Source organism: Geotrypetes seraphini, chromosome 6 (assembly GCF_902459505.1).
Source record: "Geotrypetes seraphini chromosome 6, aGeoSer1.1, whole genome shotgun sequence".
NCBI classification, from domain to species: domain Eukaryota; kingdom Metazoa; phylum Chordata; class Amphibia; order Gymnophiona; family Dermophiidae; genus Geotrypetes; species Geotrypetes seraphini.
The window spans coordinates 116690653-116712156 of NC_047089.1; the positions used below are offsets into that span (position 1 = coordinate 116690653).

The window sequence follows — 21504 nt, forward strand, 5'->3', positions numbered from 1 at the left end:
TGAAGCCGCATCCACAGGCAGCCACAAATCATGCCACTTTCCACCAGTGGCCGAACATCAAGCCCCCGACTTGGGCCTAACCTGCCTTGACAGCCTGTAAGAGTCCATCCCACCAGCTATACTTATAATTGGCTACCCTGCCCTTTTATTGAAGAACCCTTTTATTGAAGAATATGGCTAAAAGAAAAAAAAGATGAGGAATATCGTACTTTTCAGCAGGAATGGACAGAGGAATTCGCCTTTGTGGAGAGAGCAGGTTCTGCAGTGTGATAAAATTGCATCGATGAAACGGTCAAATATAAAGCAGCACTTCGACACATGCCATACTACATTTGCATCGAAACATCCTGTGGGGGACAGCAGGAAGAAAGCATGTCAAGAGCTACTGTGCAGAGTGCAAGCTAGTCAGCAGCAACTCCGTGTTTGGACCCAACAAGGTGACTGGAATTCGGCTAGCTTTGCTAGTGCTTTAGCAATTGTGAGAAACAGAAAGCCATTCACAGATGGGGAGTATGCCAAAACATTCATGCTTGATGTTGCCAATGAACTTTTTCATATTGTTTGCTAGAAGTCATGTTCCCGCCACGCTCAGGTGCAGTCCATCTCTCTTGTAGAGCTTGCTCTTGCCCCAGAACTTTGTCCAGTTCCTCACGAAGTAGAATCCTTCTTCCTCACACCATTTCCTCATCCACGCATTTATTGATTGTAGTTCCTCCTGCCTTTTCACATCTGCCCTTGGTACCGGTAGGATCTCTGAGAACGCTATCTTCTGGGTCCTCATCTTCAGCTTCCTTCCCAGAATCTTGAACTGTTCTATCAGTGTGCTTCTTCTGTAGTCTCTCCTGCTGACATCATTCGTCCTGATGTGGATCATTACTGCGGTCTCTTCCGTCTCCACTCCTTCCAGGATCTTCCCAATTTTGTCCATGATGTCCTTGGTTCTCGCTCCTGGGAGGCAGGTCATCAGTCGATCCTCTCTCCCTCCTGCTATGTGGCTGTCCACATGCCTCAAGATCGAGGCTCCCACTAGGATCGCTGACTTTCCCTTCTTCAATTTTCGCGTCGGTCTCAGGTCAATGTCCTCGGTGTGCTTCGCTCTTTCTTCTTTTGGGCATCGACTAGCCAATTCCTCCCCCTCGTGCAGTATTCCTCTGTGGGTGTCTTCTTTGAGGTCATCTGCTTCTTGCTCTCCCTTCTATGTTGGTGTTAGTGTAACTTCATCCTTCATCTTGAGTTCGTTCTCTTTCACCCTCCTCCTGTATGCTTCCTCAATGAATTCCTCGAGTTCCCCTGACTTCCTCCTCGATGTGTCTCTCACTCATGAAGTCTTCAACTGTCCTGATTGGGTCCTCTGTGGTGTAAAGTCCTCCTAGCTCCTGTATCTTGTCCTCTAGTCGCTTGACTTCCTTCTTCAAGCTTTTCAGTTCCTGACACCGACCGCATACATATGACTGTCTCCCCGAGGGGAGGTAGTTATACATATGACAGTCTGTGCAGAACACTGGAAAGCTCATCTTCTGGTTTCTCTCTGCTTCCATCGTCATTCCTACTTTAAGATAATAGTTAAGATTACGTGTTCCTTTTCTGCCTGCTTCCTTCTGCACCTGCTTCTTGCCTTGCTGCCTTCTTCTTGTGTGTGCTGCCTACGCTCTACCTTACCTTTGCTTGTGTGTGGTTATTCCTTCTGTGTCTGCTTTTTGCCTTGCTGCCTTCTTGTGTGTGCTGTCTTTGCTCTACCTTACCTTACTGCTGCTTGTGTGTGTTCGTTCCTTCTGCGCCTGCTTCTTCCTTACCTTCTGTGCTTCTGTGTTTTCCGCTTCCTTACCTTTCCTTTCAGTCCTTACCTTTCAGTCCTTCCCTGTGCTCTTGGGTGTAGTGACTTGGCCCTTCGCAAAGGTGCTCTTTGCCGCTCGCCTTCGCTGCGCGCCGAACGGCTGCACGCCATTGGCTCCTCCCCTTTTATGGGGGAGTTCAGTCACTGACTCTTCCGACTCGGTGGGGGTGGGCGAAGCTTACTCTCTCCCTGCCCCTAGCCTCCTGCTCTTCTCTCTCCCTCCTCTGCTCTTTTTGGCTTTTAACCTGCTTTTCTCCCTGCTCCTCGTTACTCCTCTTGCTTTCTCCTAGCATAGAGTGGAAAATTAGCTTATAATGGAGGTATTTTGTGGATGGCAGGTTTAGTTGGATTCTGTTAAGGATTCTTTTTGATGTTGACCAAACATTAGAGAATAATTAGATGAGAGGGGCTGCTGAGCTTCCGTATAGAATCTGTTGTAGGATACATAACGTTTTGAACCAGAAGAAGCAAAAGCAGGAATCAGACTTCCTGATTCACATGGAAAGCGAAAACCACTTTTGTAAGAAAAGACGGAATCCATAATACGCAGAAAGGGCTCCCTGCAGGAGAGAGCCTGAAGCTCTGAAACTCTGTGGGATGAAGTAATATCCACAAGGAAGATCTGCGTGGCAGAAAGTGCCACAAGGTGCCTCTTTACCCACCAAAAGAGCAGCTGAGCCTCCACGTTCAAAGTTTGGGGGGATCACAATCCACCCCATCCCTGAACCCCAAAATAATACTGGCAGGAGGGATACAACCCCTCCTGTCTAGACACACCCGTGAATCCCCCCCCCCCCCCGACACAATACCAGCAGGAGGGAGCCCAACCCCTCCTGCCGAAATGCACCCGCAACCCCCCCAAAAAAAAAATACGGGCAGGAGGGATCCTGGGCCCTCCTGCCCATGGTTCACCCCCCCTGCAAAAGCCCCTGAACCCCCAATTGGCCCCCAACCCCTGATTGCCACCTCCGAATCCCACGACCCCCTACACCGCCCTCACCCCCGACACCCCCTGCCTTCACTTACAGTAAGTTGGTCAGACAGACAGGTCCCAAGCCCGTCCGCCCGTCCGACTCTTTGTGCCCCCTGACGATTGCCCCTCAAACAGCAAGGGAGCTCTGATCCAGATACGGGTGAGCCAGGACACCCAGGCAAAGATGGGCTACTACCACCACCATCACCTCTGTGAATGTCCAGGGTGCCGTCGCCATTCCAAAGGGCAGTACTGCAAACTGGAAATGTTGCCCCAGATACTACGGTGGTCCGGGAAAATGGGAATGTGGAGGTATGCCTCTGTCAGATCCAGAGAGGCTAGTGTTGAAGATTTCCTGAGATTTACAAGTGTGATAGGTGTTACAAATGATATGAAAACTGAGATTGCGAATGAATCAAAATTAAGTGAATATATTAAAGTTCAGGGAATTAAAATGAGATCTAGTGAAAAAGCCTGAGACCTTGTAATTAAAGATTGATGGTTAAATTGCTGGTTTTGCACTCTAGCTAAACTAAGGAAGTTCAGAAGTTTGATTTTGTGACTTTTAAGAGATAGGCAAATTTATGTACCATTGTTCATATACATCCATGAAATTTAAGAATAGGGTTCTCAGAGGAGCAGGAAACTTGGGGTTTTTACAAAGCTAATTGGGAGGTCATACAGAAGTTAGGATGTGTCTACAGGATGCAGACCTTTTACTGACATGATTGGTGTCTGAAAAGGTAAGAGATCAAAAGTGATTTAGAAGTTATATGGAGAAAAAGTGAAACTGCCACCCGCTGGATTTAAAAACTTAACATTAGAATGGACTTAACATTAAAATTAAGGATTTAAATGTAACACTGACGGAAGCCATTCTTGGAAAGGAAGTCATGTGATCGACTTTGCCTTTGTATTCTAAAGCATGATAATTACTACAAATGATGTCACATAAGCTATAAATCTGTCCTTACTTTCTCACTTTGGAGAGCACTAAAATTGTGTTGGCCTGTATTGGCTCTCCGCAGACATGTAACACATTACTAAACTTATTTGCTTATTACATGGCTTTTCCTCATGTCTGTTATTTGAAGTCACAGAACGGAGTCTCTAGCCCAGTCATGTGGGAGAGAGAATCCATTCTGGCAATTCTTTTGGCCCTGATGTGCAAGTCTTCCAGCCTGGCTTGGACACTAGGAACTCCCCCGATGCCACCAATGTGATCACTGAGCGCACCGTCTCCACGCACTGCTCCTCTCCAATCACTGGATCCTTTCTTTGGAACGATGAAGCATATCGAGTATCTCCCAGAGCCTAAGTCTCGCTCTGGCATGGGTTCAATTGTCACAAAATCCAAAAGTCTGCGGATTGTGGCCTGTACCCAAAGCACCTTCTTGGGGTGGCCTGCAGGGGAATCCAGAAAATATTTGACCAGGGGACAGAAAAACTCCAATTTGTAGTCATCTTTGAGAACCTCTAGAACCCGCTTGGCGGAGGTGATAGCCTCTCATTCCGCCAGAAAAGCCTACAACCACCCCCCGATGTGTGAAGGAGGAGACATCACCTGACATCAGAACTGTTTCTTAGTGAAAGCCGCCAGCCGATTTGCCACAGACTGCTGACAGCAGGGCCTACTGAAGCATGGTCTGGCCAATGAAGAGGACCGTTGTCCTGTTGAAGGACTTGAGTACAGATGAGAACGCCGGAAGGAATGGAAATTAGAATACCCAGAAATCCTAGAAGGGTGGGACTTGCTCCCAGGCAATACTTTGGGTTTATGATCCTGAACACTTGCCATAAGGTCATCCAGACCCTGGCCGAACAGGAGCTGACGACCTCAGCGCTGCTTTTGACACTGTCGTCGACCACCAACTCCTCTTATCCAGACTCTATGACCTTGGAATCAAGGACTCTGCCCTCCAGTGTTTCACCTCCTTCCTTTACCAAAGAACCCAAACAGTCCTACTAGGGACGCACAAATCTAAACCCAAGCCTATCAAATACGGCATTTCCTAAGGTGCCCTTCTATCCCCCCTCCTATTTAACCTCTACATCAGACCTGTCATTGATATAGTCCAGAAGTACAACATTAAAATCCACACCTACGCCAATGACATCCAGCTGCTCCTCCCACTAGGTGAAAACCAATCATCCCAAATCGCCAACCTCCAACACTGCCTCTCTGACATGAAAACCTGGAAGACAAACAACAAACTACAGCTGAATGCCTCCAAGCCCAAACTTTTATGGATCAGGAAAAAAAGTACCAAATACACACGCTCAACACTATCATGGGACTCCACCTTACTAACAGCAGATCAAGTACGCAGCCTAGGAGTAACATTAGACGGCCACCTGTCCCTGTCCATCCACATATCTCAAGTAGTCTCTACCTCCTACTACCTCCGCCAACTGAGAAGTATCAAACCCTACATCTCCACACCTGACCTAGCCCAACTTCTCTACGCCCATGTCCTCTCCAGGATGGATTACTGCAACTCTCTAATCGAGTAAACAAAAAAGATCTCAAGCACCTCCAACGGGCACAAAATGCAGCAATCTGCCTCCTACACAGCCTCAACTACCGCGATCCCATCTCACCTGCCCTCCGTGCAGAGCACTGGCTTCAATTAACCAATGCTGCTCATTCAAGGCCCTGGTAATAGCACATAAAAGAGTTTACGACACCACCCCTGCCTAAATAGAATCCAAGCTAACCCTGTATACCCCCACCTGCCCCCTTGCTCGGAAATGGAGAAATGCATATGCATCCCCCAGGAAGGTCCCTCCTATCAGAACTGCCCACAAATGCTCCTACACCCACTTCATCCCCCAACTCTGGAACCAACTCCCACCCCCTGCAAATTAGATTACAGAACTCATTGATGACTTTCTGGAAAACGGTATAGACCCTCCTCTTCAACTAAAATTACAACCGCAATCTACCTCTCACCCACCCTATACTCCCTTCCCTTCTCCATTATGAACCTATACTTAAATTGCTGTATAGTCCATTCTTAACATATAATTAAATTGCCGTATAGTCCTTGTACTTAAACTACCATATAGTCTTTGTATTGTCCAAATGTACTCCACTGTGAATGTTTGCTTGTAGGCCGTTCTGAGCTACTGGGAGGACGGGATAAAAATCGAACTAAATAAATAAATAAAAGGCAACCGGCTCAATGTAACCTTAGAAGAAGAAACCCCAGACCTCTGAGCATCAGAATATTCTGCGAGCCAAAACAGAACAGGTGCCCAGCTTGGCAAAACTTTCAAGATGTCGTACAAGGCATCCACCAGGTAATCCACTCCGGAGATGAGAAAATCCAAATCACAAAGAACCACAGTGTCAAGATCATGGCGCAGCTTGGAATGGCACGCCCAAGCCACGAAACAAGAAGCCGTCACCGCTTTAACACCAGCTGCAGCCAAATCAAATAGACGCTTAACGATGAAATTCACGCAATGGTCCTGGACATCCTTCAGGACCACCCCCCGATTGCTGGGGAAAGATGTGAGCTTGGAGATCTGCACCACCATAAAATCCACCTTCAGAAGAGTAAAGCGCTTGTTAAAGCCATCTACCATGGGAGAAAGCCGCGCCAAGACTTGAGTACATTTCAAGGGACCCTCAGGGGTCTCCCAGACATCTGAGAGAATTCAAAACAGGCCAAGATGATCAGGAAAAGACAGAATGTGGCCTCTGGTCAATCGTGAGGGAACATTCAGTAATGTGATACCTTCTGTTCTGACTGCTATGCTAATTCCAGCAGAAAATCAGAAATAGAAGCAGCAAGGTGTGCGGGTTTCATAAGAACATAAGAAATTATTTCACCGGATCAGACCGAGGTCCATCTAGTCCGGCGATCCGCACACGCGGCGGCCCATTTTGGTACTCCTTTATGGAGACCTGAAATTACCGTATCCCTCAATATGATTTGCAAGAAGGTGTGCATCCAACTTGCGCTTGAAACCCAGAACCGTAGTCTCCGCCACAACATCCACCGGCAGAGAATTCCAAGCGCCCACAACTCGCTGTGTGAAATAAAACTTTCTGACATTTATCTTGAACCTGCTGCCACTCAGTTTCAGGCTGTGTCCTCTTGTCCGTGTCACATCAGACAAAGTTAGTAATGCTGCTTCCTGGTCTATTTTCTCAAATCCTTTTAATATTTTAAAAGTCTCTATCAAATCCCCTCTCAGTCTTCTCTTCTCAAGTGTAAATAGTCCCAGTTTCCTGAGGCGTTCTTTGTAGCTCAAAGTTTCCATTCCTTTGACAAGTTTCGTGGCTTGCCTCTGCACCCTCTCCATCAGAGTTATGTCCTTCTTGAGGTAAGGAGACCAGTGCTAGACACAGTACTCCAAATGTGGTCTAACCATTGCTCTATAAAGTGGCATTATGACATCTTCCACTCTACTCGTGATACCCTTCTTAATCATGCCCAGCATCCTGTTTGCTTTCTTCGCCGCCGCTGCACATTGTGCCGATGGCTTTAGGGTTCTGTCAATCAGTACCCCCAAATCCCTTTCCTGATCGCATTTTGCTAATGTCACCCCCAACAATCTATACTCGTGTTCTTTATTCTTCTTTCCTAGATGCATCACTTTGCATTTGTTTATATTAAAATTCATTTGCCACTTAGTCACCCACGCTTCCAGCTGTCTTAGATCCTTCTGGAGATCCTCGTAGTCCCTTAGAGAGCCAACCGCCTGACATAGTTTTGTATCATCGGCGAACTTTATTATATTGCATGTTTTTTCCTCCTCCAGGTCGTTTATAAAAATATTGAACAAGATAGGCCCAAGAACCGAGCCCTGGGGCACGCTGTTAGTCACTTTCACCCAGTCCGAGAATTTCCCATTTATGCTAACCCTCTGCATTCTGTTCTCCAGCCATTTACCGATCCATCTGTGCACTTCTCCTCCTATATCATGTATTAGTAGTTTCTTCATAAGCCTTGCATGTGGGACCTTGTCAAACGCTTTCTGGAAGTCCAAGTACACTAAGTCTGCGCACAGTGGGGTCCTCCTCCAAAATACAGGCTCTGTACCAGTCCGAATCCCAAAGATCTACAGGTGGAGGGAAATAAACCACTGGTCCCAGAATATTCACACAAAATAAATTGTAACCCATTTTCACTATTCACTGGCATTTTCACTTATTTACGCATAATAGAATAACCTATGTTCATTATTCACAGTAATGCACAGTTGTCCTCTTGAAGATGAAGGTATTCATAAAGCTGTACACAAGACTATTAGACCCAAAGAGTGCATAAAATCAGTGCATAAAATGTCTTAATAAAATATAGAATATAATAACCAAGCTGTTCAGAAAATGATGAATTTATGGTGTTAGGTAGCAAAAGTGTGGAGTACTGTGTCCAATTTTGGTCACCATACCTCAAGAAGGACATGGCAATGCTTGAGAGGGTTCAGAGGAGAGCGACGAAAATGGTAAAAGGGATGGAGAACCTTTCTTACGCAGACAGGTTGGAAAGGCTGGGGCTCTTCTCCCTGGAAAAGCGGAGACTCAGAGGAGACATGATAGAGACTTTCAAGATCATGAAAGGTATAGAGAAGGTGGAAAGGGACAGATTCTTCAGCCTATTGGGAACCACAAGAACAAGGGGGTACAATCCAACGCTGACAATTCAGCGCAAGAAAGGGTGGGGGGTGGGAGAGGGGATAAAAATATGTTTAGAATATTATGTAATAGATATAAAAGTGATATTGTGTATTCATTAGTTGTAATTCAATATTTTGTACACTTCATGTAAAATATGAATAATGAATAAAGAATTATAAAAAAAGGAAAAAAAGAAAGTGCGCCACCGAAAAACATTATTTATAAAGAGCTCCAACGGGGGTGTGGGGGGGAACCCCCCCCCACTTTAATGCATAGTGTTCGCACTGCCGTTTGGGGGGTGTGGGAGTGCAACCCCCCACATTATAGAGAAAACGGAACTTTTCCTGAAAAAAATCGGAAAAAGTTCCGTTTTCTCTACAATGTGGGTGAGTTGCACTCCACACACCCAAACCCCAGGCCACGCGAACACTATGCATTAAAGTGGGAAAATTCCCCCACACACACCCCGTCGGAGCTCTTTATAAACAATGTTTTTCAGCGGCGTGCTTCTTTCTTATGCTGAATTGTCAGCACTGGATTATCGGTGCGCTGGTGTCTTGCGTGCCACCGACTATGAACCATCAGTGGCTCCATATTCACGATTTTGGTATTCACAGAGTTTTCTAGGAATCTAACCACATCAAATAGCATGAATGCACTGTAATGCATTTGATAATGCCTATCTGTGGTACAACCAACATGGTTAACATTCTGCTTTCTTAAGCTATTAGTCTTAATTTATTATTATGTTATTATTTTATTCACTACGATGGCCAGGGTAGCACAAAGTGCATCATTAACATAAGAACATAAGAATTGCCGCTGCTGGGTCAGACCAGTGGTCCATCCTGCCCGGCAGTCCACTCACGTGGTGCCCCTCATGTCTAAGACCAGTGCTCTAAATGAGTTCATTCTCACCTGCATACGTCCCAGTTTAGCAGGAACTTGTCCAGCTTAATCTTGAAACCCTGGAGGATGTTTTCCCCTACAACAGACTCCAGAAGAGCGTTCCAGCTCTCCACCACTCTCTGGATGAAGAAGAACTGCCTTACGTTTGTACAGAATCTATCCCCTTTCAACTTTAGAGAGTGCCCTCTTGTTCTCCCTACCTTGGAGAGTGTGAACAGTCTATCTTTATCTACTAAGTATATTCCCTTCAGTATTTTGAATGTTTCGATCATGTCCCCTCTCAGTTAGAGAGTTGCGCGGGGACAGAAATCCCACCCGTCCCCGCCAAAGTCCCACCCGTCCCCACCCGTCCCCGTGAGGACTCCCACCCGTCCCCACCCATCCCCGCGAGGAATCCCTCCGTCCCCACCCGTCCCCGCGAGGAATCCCCTCCGTCCCCGCCCGTCCCCGCGAGGAATCCCCTACGTCCCCGTGAGGAATCCCCTACACTACAGAAATAAATATAAACTATAAACTGCAGAAATAAACTATAAACTACAGAAATAGTTATTTCATTTAATTATGCTACTGAATTAAAGGCTCTGGTAGAAACCCATTTAAAAATAAGAAAATAGACTTTATTAATTTGGAAATATTAATTGGGAAGAATACATACTTTGTAAACTGGTTTCTACCAGAGCCTCTAATGTTTATAAATTTTTATCAACACAACTAATATACTACTTTATCCTTAAGCAAAAAAAAAAAAAAAAGAATTTTTTTCCTACCTTTGTTGCCTGGTTTCTGCTTTCTTCATGTTCTCATTCAATTCCTTACATCCACTGCCTCTCTTCTCTCTGTGTCTTCCATTTGCTCTGTTACTGTGCCTCTCCCTTTCTCCCCCCTCCCAAATTGGTCTGGCACCCATCTTTTTCCCTCCGCTCCCCCCATAGTCTGGCACCTCTGTCTTCTTCCCTGCAAGCGTCTTCTCCCCATTCCCTCTTCCCCATTTCCTTTCAGTGTCCTTCTCCCCCACCATCTTCCCCATGTCCTGTCAGGCAGCATCCTTCTCCCCCCTCTGCCTTCCCCATGTCCTTTCAGCATCCTTCTCCCCCCTCTGTCTTCCCCATGTCCTTTCAGCGGCCTTCTCCACCCCCCTGTTTTCCCCATGTCCTTTCAGCGGCCTTCTCCACCCCTGTTTTCCCCATGTCCTTTCAGGGTCCTTCTCCCCCCTCTGTCTTCCCCATGTGCTTTCAGCATCCTTCCCCCCCCCCTCCCGTTTACCCCATGTCCTTTCAGCGTTCTTCTCCATCCCTTTGTCTTCCCCAGTACTTTCAGCGACCTTCTCCCCCCTTAAGCGTCTTTTCTTCTCCACTCCACCTTTCCTCCCTCCCTTTGTGGCGCTTTCGCACCCGACCGACAACAGAACAGGCCCGGTCGGACAAATCTCCCTGTCCTGTAGCCGCGAATCTAAATTACCTTCTTACAGCAGCTGGAGTAGTGAAGCTGCTGTAAGAGGTAATTTAGATTCGCAGCTACAGGGCAGGGAGATTTGTCGGCCGGGCCTGTTGTCAGTCGATCGGGGGACCTGACCGGCTGTGCACATTCTCCGGGGCGGACCGCCCCCTCCCCCCTCTTTCGTACGCCATTGCCTTCTTCCTACCTGCCCTGCCGCACACAGCCGACCGGAAGTCTTCCTGATGTCAGCGCTGACGTCGGAGGAAGGGAGGGCTTTGCTTAAGCTGTGTGCTGCGACAGGGCAGGTAAGGAGGAGACTACCCTCACGGCTCGAGTGCACTGCGATCCAACCCCGCAGGAACCCCGCGACCCTCGGAGGCGTCCCCACGGGATCCACGCGACCCTAGGGGGCGTCCCCACGGGATCCCCGCGACCCTAAGGGGGAACCCGCGGGATTCCCGTCATCCCCGTTCCCGTGCAGCTCTCTACTCTCAGTCTCCTCTTTTCAAGGGAAAAGAGGTCCAGTTTCTCCAATCTCTTACTGTACGGCAACTCCTCCAGCCCCTTAACCATTTTAGTCGCTCTTCTCTGGACCCGTTTGAGTAGTACCGGGTCCTTCTTCATGTATGGCAACCAGTGCTAGACGCAGTACTTCAGGTGAGGGAGCACCATGGCCTGGTACAGCGGCATGATAACCTTCTCCAATCTGTTCGTGATCACCTTCTTTATCATTCCTAGCATTCTGTTCACCCTTTTCGCCGCCGCAGCTCATTTTGCAAATAGGTTCATCGACTTCTCGATCAGAACTCCCAAGTCTCTTTCCTGGGAGGTCTCTCCAAGTACCGGCCTGGACATCCTGTATTCGTGCATGAGATTTTTGTTACCAACCTGCATAACTTTGCACTTATCCACGTTGAACTTCATTTGCTATGTCAATACCCATTTCTCAAGATAGATTATGTCACTTTGTAGATCTTCGCAATCCCCCTGTGTCCTCACTACTCTGAATAACTTCATATCATCCGCAAATTTAATCACCTCACTCGTTGTACCATTGTCCAGATCGTTTATAAAGATGTTGAAGAGCACGGGTACAAGCACCAAGCCCTGCGGCACCCCGCTGGTGACACTCTTCCAGTCCGAGTGTTGTCCATTTACCCCCACTCTGTTTCCTATACTCCAGCCAGTTTTTAATCCACGTATTTCACCCTTGATTCCATGGCTCGCAATTTTACGAAGTAGTCGTTCATGTGGAACCTTGTCGAACGCTTTCTGAAAATCCAGATAAATAATGTCGACTGGGTCGTCCTTGTCTATCCACCTGTTTACTCTCTTGAAGAAGTGCAGCAAGTTCATCAGGCAAGATCTGCTTTTGCTGAAACCGTGCTGGCTGGTCCTCATTATACCGTATCCAAGGTCCTTTATCAGCACCTCTACCATCTTTCCCACTACCAAGGTCAAACTCACCGGTCTGTAGTTTCCTGGATCTCCCCTCAAAACTTTTTTGAAGATCGGCGTAACATTCGCCATCTTCCAGTCGTCTGGATTCTTTCCCGATTGACAGATTGGCTATCAGTTGAAGCAGTTTAGCTATAATCCCTTTCAGTTCCTTGATGACCATCAGATGGTAGCCATCCAGTCCTGGGAATTTATCACTCTTAAGCCTATCAATCTGCTTGCATACCTCTTCCAGACTGACCGTAAACTCTGTCAGTTTCCCATCTTCATTTCCGGTATGCTGTGTATATCCTCGTCGGTAAATACAGATGCAAAAAATGTGTTCAGTTTGTCGGCGATTTCTTTGTCCTCCTTTAGCACTCCCTTTATTCCATGGTCATCCAACGGTCCCACCGCTTCCTTCGCTGGTCGTTTCCCCTTAATATATCGAAAGAACGGCTTGAGGTTTTTTGCCTCATTGGCTATTTTTTCCTCGTAGTCTCCTTTGGCCCCTTTTACCGCCTCATGGCACCTGCGCTGATGTTGTTTGTGCTTATTCCAGTTTTCGTCTGTTTTTGACCTTTTCCATTCCTTAAACAAAGTTTTCTTGTCTCTGATCGCTTCCTTCACCTCTACAGTGAGCCACACTGGTTCTTTGTTCTTTTTCCTCTTGGATCCTTTTTTGATACGCGGTATATATATATTTTACGCCTCGGTGACTGTGTCCTTAAAAAAGGACCAAGCTTGCTCTAGCGTTTTCACAGTGCTTATCCTCCTCTCAATCTTCTTCCCCACCATGAGTTTCATCCCTTCGTAATTCCCTTTTCAGAAGTTTAGCGTCTATATGTCATGTCTGTCTGTCCAAGTTAGAATGTAAGCTCTTCCGAGCAGGGACTATCTATAGATGTTAAAATGTACAGTGATGTTTATGCATTTCAGCGCTACCATGTTTCCCCTTGCAGCTTCTATCCCTCCACTTGTGCAGTAGAACCTTTGCAGCTTCTATCCCTCCCTCCCATCCCTTGTGCAGAACCCTTGAAGCTTCTATCCCTCCCTCCCATCCCTTGTGCTACAGAACCCTTGAAGCTTCTATCCTTCCCTTCCTCCCATCCCCATGTGCAGCAACCTTCTATCCCTCCCATCCCCCCTCCACTGACCCTTTCATCTTTCCCTCCCATGCAAACCCTGACTACGAGACCGAAATATTTGGTAATAAACTGCAGCATTGGCAGCATAGGCTGCATCGCAGCCTTCTCACACCCAGGCGTTCCTCTGCCGCATCACTGATGATGTCATCACCAACGCAGCACGGAACGCCCGGGCATGACAAGGGCCAGCCACGATGCAGCATGTGCTGCCGACGCTGCCATTTGTTACCAGGTATTTTGGTCTCGTGCTCAGGGTTCGGATAGAAGGGTCAGCGGGGACAGGGGCGCATGGGGGGCACTGCTTCCGGTGACTAGGGCTTATTTTTGGGGGTAGGGCTTATATTAAGACTTACCCCAAAAATCATGCTAGGACTTATTTTCGGGGTAGGTCTTATTTTCGGGGAAATAGGGTATATAAAAGTGATAAGTAGTAGTAGCTTTGCACCATTGTCCTTCCCTCCTCACAAGAGGAATGGTAATACTATATTAAATAATGGCAGATTCTGCTTCTTCCTTGTCTTCAATTTGTGTTGGAATAAGAGGAGCCCCCAAATTTGGCACCCCCCACAGAGCCCCCTAAAAATTTCCTTCCAGCCTCTCTCCCATCAGCTGTCAGCACATTTTACCTCCCATCACATAGGCAGGACCTCTGCAACTAGCCAGTGTGGGGGCCCTGAGTATTCACCTATGTTTAAGGCCTAATGGCTTCTGATCTCTCCTAAATAGTATACCATAACTGTCCTGGGGTAAAGCAGGAAGATTTTTGAATAACTACCAGAAGGACAGGGAGGTAGAAGGCAGGTAAGATGTGATGAGCAGAATAGAATGGATAAATGTGAATAAAAAATAGGAGCAACTCAATGAAGTTAAATGGTTTTATTTTTAAAACGAAAAGAGCAAAATATTTTTTACTCAACAAATGAGCTCTGAAACTCATTTCTGGAGGATAAAGTAATAGTGTAATTCCATATCAACTGGTCCAAATCAAGGAGGGTCCTTGTCAGCCTCAGCATTTTCGGTTGGCCTAACCAATGTCAGCAAAGGCCTATGCAGTGGCATACCTAGGGTATGTGGCACCCGGGGCCCATCATTTTTTGACACCCCCCCATGTAAAAAAATATTTTTTGTAATAACCATGAGAAATAAATGCTCATAATAGAAACAGGCACTGAACATTTATTGAACATTTATTGAACATTTATTGAACCTCATATATGTAACCATTAATCCAAACATAACATAAATTATGTCTGAATTGTCATGACATCAGAAGTACATATGGAGTAGTTGCAGGTGATGCTTGGGACAGTTCCGATTGTGTTAGTTTGGTTTTATGTGTTTTTTGAATAGAAGGGCTTTTATTTCTTTTTTGAAGGTTTTGTAGTTTGTGGTCGAGGTCAATAGGTTGTAGAGTTGGGGGTCGAGTGTTAGGAGGTTGTCGAACAGTTTTTTTTCTTTTGACGATTTTGGTTGGAGGGTGTGTGAATGGTGCGTGAGTTCTCCTATGTCTGGTTGAGGTGGATTGAATTATTTAGCTGAAGAAATTAGTTTCCCCCCCCCACACCACACACCCATTCCACACACATTAATTCTCTTCCATTTTGTTCCCATTATAAAAAACACTGATAAGTTCCCAGAAAAAAATATATTAAAATAAGAAGTGAAAACAAAGGCCCCTACAGATGAGAACATAACATAAGAATAGCCTAACTGAGTCAGACCAATGGTCCATCATGCCCAGTAGCCCATTCTCATGGTAACCAATCCAGGTCACTAGTACCTAGTCAAAACCCAAAGAGTAGCAACATTCCATGTCACCGATCCAGGGCAAGCAGACACTTCCCCCATGTCTTAATAACAGACTATGGACTTTTCCTCCAGGAATTTGTCCAAACCTTTCTTAAAATCAGCAATGCTATCTGCTTTTATCATAATTTCTGGCCACTTCATTTTTAAGCTTAGATCTTTCCTTCCAAACAGAGACCTTGCTAGATGTCAAATACAGAAAGAACAAGGTAACTTCACAAGGACTTAGCTGTGCAGGAAATGTGAATCTCCTCATACACCCACCATATAGTGCAAAAATGTGCAAAGGTCTGTTTTTTTTCTTTCGATCACTACATACTGACAAACCACTGGAAGAGATCCCAAAACAACTACCCAGGCACAACACCCAAAGACCCACTCAGTGTGTGAACCAGTTGAGTGGAGTGGACTAACTGGGGGGTGGAAATGGGCCCGGAGTTTGCTCAGCAGAATTTCCCAGACCACCTCTTCCTCTCAACACATTGACACGCTGCCACCACCACTACCACCATTAGGAACACCTCACCGGGTAGGCCAGCAATGCTTATAAACTTTATAAAACACATTATTATATTTTCTTATAAAGCACATATTTTAACTGAACTCTCTTACATCCTCAGCCTTGCCATTCACAAAAATAGAAGGAAGAAAAGTTCCCGTTTCCTGCTGTCTCATGTCCCCAGCCTATACAATATTTTTCTTCTGCAGAGACTTTAAAAGTCTGACCAAATCTTCATTTCACTTGCATTATAAAGTACTGAGGATGCCATCTCTCTCCAATCCCAGGTCCTAAAGTCTAAGACAGTAGCGCAAACTAGTGCTGCCCGATTCAAGAAAAAAAAAATTTTTCAATTCGATTCAGCCTATTGAATTGGTTTTTCGATTCAACTTTCCTGCCCAATTGGGTGTTTGTTTGGTTTTTTTTTTCAAACATCCTGGTGGGTTTATTTTATAGCTTTTTCACCCCCCTTTGGCTTCTCTTAACCACACTGGCGCTGTGGTGTAAATAAAATAAAGAAACAAAAATAACTTTTCCTCTCTGTTAAATCCTAGCTCACGTTTGCGGTCTAACACCAGCTCTGGCAGGATACACATTTCAAATCTGACATATTGTAATCACAAAACAGAAAATAAAATTAATTTTTCTACCTTTTGTTGTCTGGTTATTTTTCAAATCTTGTTGGTCCAAGGCTCTGGTTGTCTTCTGATAACTTGCTTGCTAGGGTCTCCTTCTTCCTTCTTTCTGCATGCTAACCATCCATCTGCCATCTCTGTCCTCCCCATTTCCCTTCCCTCCCCAGGAGGTCTGGCATCTATCCTTTTTTCATCTCCCTCCACAGATCCATCTTTTCTTAACTACCCTTTCATCCAGCATCTCTCCCTCCTTCCCCACCAACCCAGGGTCCACCATCTCTCCCTATCTTTTCCCAACTACCCTCCTATCCAGTATCTCTATCCCCCCCTCCACACCATCCCTTGTGTCCAACTTCTCTCCCTTTCTGTTCCTTCCCTCCCTAAAAACCATGGTCCATCATCTCTCTCCCTCTTCTCTATTTTCAGACCCATTATTTCTTCCCACCCAAAGTCCGGCATATGCGCGTCTCTTTGAACCCCCCCCATTCCCTTTGTGTATTTCTACACCAGGGCCCCCCTCCCTGAAGTCCTGTCCCCCGCTTAAAGGTCTGCATCCCACCCCTGAAAGCCTGCACTCCCCCCCCCGAAGGCCTGCACACCCCTCCGAAGTCCTGCACCCCCCCCCGAAGGCCTGCACCCCCCTTGAAGGCCTGCCTGATCCCCTTGAAGGCCTGTCCCCCCCTTGAAGGCCTGCCTGTCCCCCCACCTTGAAGGCCTGTCCGTCCCCCCCCTTGAAGGCCTGCCTGCCTGTCTGTCACCCCCCTCCCCCTTGAAGGCCTGCCTGCCTGCCCGCCCCACCCCGAAGGACCGCTCGCCCCCCTGGCCTCCCTGCACCACCTATGAAGCAGCCCGCAGCGGAATCGCGATGTCAGCGATCCCTGCGCTGCTTCGGAGCTGCTTCATCCGCCGCAGTCCCGCCCCTCCTCTGACATCAGAGGAGGGGCGGGACCGCGGCGCAGGAAGCAGCGCCAAAGCAGCTCAGGGATTGCTGACATCACAATCCCGCTGCGGGCTGCTTCATAAGTGGTGCAGGGAGGCCAGGGGGGCGAGCAGTCCTTCGTGGGTGGGGGGGACTGAATGGCAAGGCCGGGAGCACCCCCTCAGGGCTTGCACCCGGGGCAGACCTCCCCCCCGCCCCTCCATTAGTACGCTACTGGGCCTATGGGAGATCATATCATTCATGTCTGATCATAGGGCATGTCATTGCAAATAGCCTAAATTAAAGGTAATAAAGGACCTTAGTACAGCTAAGAGATACTAAAGACAGCTAAGATGTGCTAAGATGCTTAAGACAGAGAGCTAAGGTTAATAAGAAACCACTGTCAGAGGCATACTGGAAATTACATTTGACTCCAGTCTGTAAAGGACAGGTTCTACCTCTATTCTTCTCCAGTCTCTCACACTACACTCACCTTATTCACCATTGTTTCAAACAGTTTACAAAAGATAGGGGTACTTAACTTCAATAGATTCTAAGACTCCAACTTATAAAAGCCCCCTCTCTGCATCACCCCCCTCTCTCTCCCTGGAACATCATTCCCCCTTCTCTTGCCCTCTGGAACATCACCCCTCCCCTCTCTTTTTTTTCTTTCCTCTGAACTCTGAAAGGCAGGAAGACTGTCTTTTCTCTCTCTTTAATTGTAATGCTTGATACATCTTTATGAATCTTGCTTTTCTGTAATATTAAGCTTATTTCTACACAATATATATATTCTTTATGCAAGCACTCTTAGCGGGCTTTGTCAGTAATTTGACTTCCTACTGAATCTTCAACAAGGGTATCGAACCCGGGACCTAGCGGATTGTAAGGCCGCTTCAACATTACCCCTCCAAAACCTTACATTTGGGGGGCTAAACCTTACAGTCCTCACTCAACTATCTCAGAAATTGATGCAAATTGTTCATGGGGATATGTTGGGATCTCTAATGAAAATATCCAAAATTTGGGGATATAATCTCAACTAGACCCAGAGTTAAGGGCCCCTTTATTTGGGCCCCTTTTTTATATCCACGAAAGATACTAAAAGTTGTCAACTTTGGATTCAGGTTATGAAAAACACAGTTGTCAACCAGGGTGAAACCCACATTTCTAAGACAACTTTTTAGGCTGAATCAAAACATACTGCTTAGAACAGTGACAGATGCTTTTGTTGGATTGCTAGGTGGCGACAAAGTTGGTTAAAAAGTTTGTTGCAGAATGTGCAAGTGCATTTTTGACTAGTCATGCCTCCTAATCTAGAAGGAAATGGAAAAGACTACTGCCAGTGTATGCCCCACAAATTGTTACATCACTGTGCTTTTTGCTAATGAGATAAAGCTAAAACAAAATTGATGAAAAAAATTGTATGCAAATTTTTAACTATGTCTGAAGCTATATATCACAACTGTACATTCTCTAATCCTTTTCGTTTTTGCACCATTAGAAGGGAAGATTAGGTACTTGCCTCAATAATTTTCTTTCTAGTAGAAAGTCATGAGTCTTGACCAGAGGATTATGTATCCCTACTCGCAAGTTTGTGTAGAAGGCATCATCTACATTTTTCAGCTCTGCCTCTACTGACATTGTTCTGTGATCCTCAATTTGTACCAAAGCAGTCGAGAAGAGAAAGAAAGAAAGAAAGAAAGAAAGAAAGAAAGAAAGAAAGAAAGAAAGAAAGAAAGAAAGAAAGAAAGAAAGAAAGAAAGAAAGAAAGAAAGAAAGAAAGAAAGAAAGAAATGGAGAGAGGAGGGGTATGTATGGGGAACTCCCTGTCTAGCCTAAGTCTGCTCTGACCTTAAAGAAAATTGAGTAGAAATATCACATAAATCCATACCACAGTGCTACAGGCACAAACATTGCCATAAAAAAACATACACACCCACTCTCTTAATTCATCTACTCCAATTTATTTTTCCCAAACAGGAATAATTTTTACTTGTGTAGTATTAGCACCCCCACAGAAGTATTCATCTAAGAATGGCTGACTGTTCAGAATATATAACAGACCCGTCCAAGGCCAAGGCTGAACTAGAATGGCAATTCCATTGCTTCCTGTCTCACAGCTTCGGCTGAAGAAGCAAGGTGTATTCTTATTGGTCACTGATGCCATGAGATCAAACGTCAGAGCCTCCCAGCATCATACAATCATGTAGAAACTCTTCCTGGAGAGAGACCACTCTCCCAGATTCAGTGTCTGTCTGCTGAGGTAGTCGGCAGGAACGTTGCCATTCCCGCCAAGTGGGCAGCTGACAGCTTATGCCCAATGAAACAGCAGCCTGGCATCCTGCATGAGTGAGGTACTCCTGGTGCCTTGTCTACTGCTTGTGCCACTGCTATGGCTTAGTCCAAGAAAACTCTAACAGCCTTGCCTTCCAGGCTCATTGCTAGGCACTGCAGTGCCAACCAAATCGTGCAAAGCTCAAGTCTGTTGATGGACCATTACCGTTGGGAAGGCAACCACCAATCTTGCACCAGACAGCCATTGTACTGCCATCCCCAGCCAAAGAGACTGGAATCCATTGTCAGAATTATCCAGAAATAGATGAGGAGCAGCATGCCCTTTGCCAGGGACTCTAGTTTGAGCTACATTGCATACTGTGAACATAAGAAGTGCCATCTCCGGATCAGACCTTTGGTCTATCAAGTCCGGCAATCCGCACACGCGGAGGCCCAGCCAGGTGTATACCTGGCGTAATTTTTTTTTTTTTTAGTCACCCATATCCTTCTATGCCTCTCGTAGGATGTGCATCTAGTTTGCTTTTAAATCCTAGGACGGTCGCTTCCACTATAACTTCCTCTGGAGAGCATTCCAGGTGTCAACCACTGTTTGTGTGAAGCAGAACTTCCTGATATTTGTCCTGGACTTGTCCCCCTTTAGCTTCATTCCGTGTCCTCTTGTCCGTGTCACATTGGACATTGTAAATAATTTTTTTTCCTGCTCTATTATGTTGATTCCTTTCAATATTTTGAAGGTCTTGATCATATCCCCTCGCAGTCTCCTTTTCTCAAGGGAGAACAATCCCAGTCTCTTAAGTCGTTCCTCGTAATCCAGTTTCTCCATACCTTTTACTAGCTTCGTTGATCATCTCTGCACACTTTCCAGCAGTTTTATATCCTTCTTTAGGTTGGGAGACCATTGTTGGACACAGTATTCCAAGTGTGGTCTGACCATTGCCCTATAGAGCGGCATTATAACTTTCTCCGATCTTCTCGCTGTCAGCCCTAGTATTGCTAGCTTCGTTGATCATCTCTGCACTCTTTCCAGCAGTTTTATATCCTTCTTTAGGTTGGGAGACCATTGTTGGACACAGTATTCCAAGTTCTGGTTGCCATAACCAATGTCAGCAAAAGCCTATGGGAAATTATATCAATCTGACTCTGGAATGTTGATGCAGAATTCTGTGCTCCTGCACAGAATTCACATACATTAATCATCCAGCCAGACTGGATTGTTTATCAAGAAGAGAGGCTGCTTGAATGGGACAAAGAAGCCAGAGACTAATCCCATCTACCATGCCTGCAAGTATCACACCCTCCTTATCAATTAAACTAACCATTGTTTCAAACAGTTTACAAATTCTAAACAGAAAGATACTGGGAAATACAATAGTTTCTATATTCAGAATAAGATTCCAAGCTATAAAAGCCTCCTCTCTGCAAAACACATGGATCTATCTCTTTCTCCATCTCTCTATCCCTTCTCTCTATTTCGGGAACCCGAAGCTTAGATCATCACCCCATCCCCCTTTTCTCTCTCTCTGCCTTTCCCTGGAACTTCACGCTTCCTTCTGGACTCTGTATGGCAGGGAAACTGCTTTGCTCTCTCCTTAATTGTAATGCTTAATTGTAATGCTTTTCTGTAAGACTATTTCTATAATATATTCTTTATGCCATCACTTCTGGCTGTGCTTCTTATTTGAGTCTATTTCCTGGTGAATCTTCGGTGAGGGAACTGAATCTGGCAATTTGTAAGGGACGCCTCTCACGTAACCCCCTACCACCTAATATTGTGGGGGGCCACTAACAAACCTTACATTTTGGGGGCTCATCCGGGAGTTGAACCCAGGACCTTTCTTTATCATGCCTAACATTCTATTTGCTTTCTTTGCCGCTGCCGCGCATTGTGCTGATGGTTTCAGGGTCCTAACTATCAGTACGCCCAGGTCCTTTTCTTGTTCGCTCTTACTCGGAGTTGCTCCTGACATTCTATACTCG

General features: G+C 46.0%; 1 protein-coding gene across 4 annotated transcripts in view; it reads right to left on the reverse strand.

The window, feature by feature from the left end:
• Positions 1-21504, reverse strand: part of TUBGCP5 (tubulin gamma complex associated protein 5) — a 1496334-nt gene that overhangs the window by 1345038 nt on the left and 129792 nt on the right. The gene's annotated exons all lie outside the window — the stretch shown is intronic.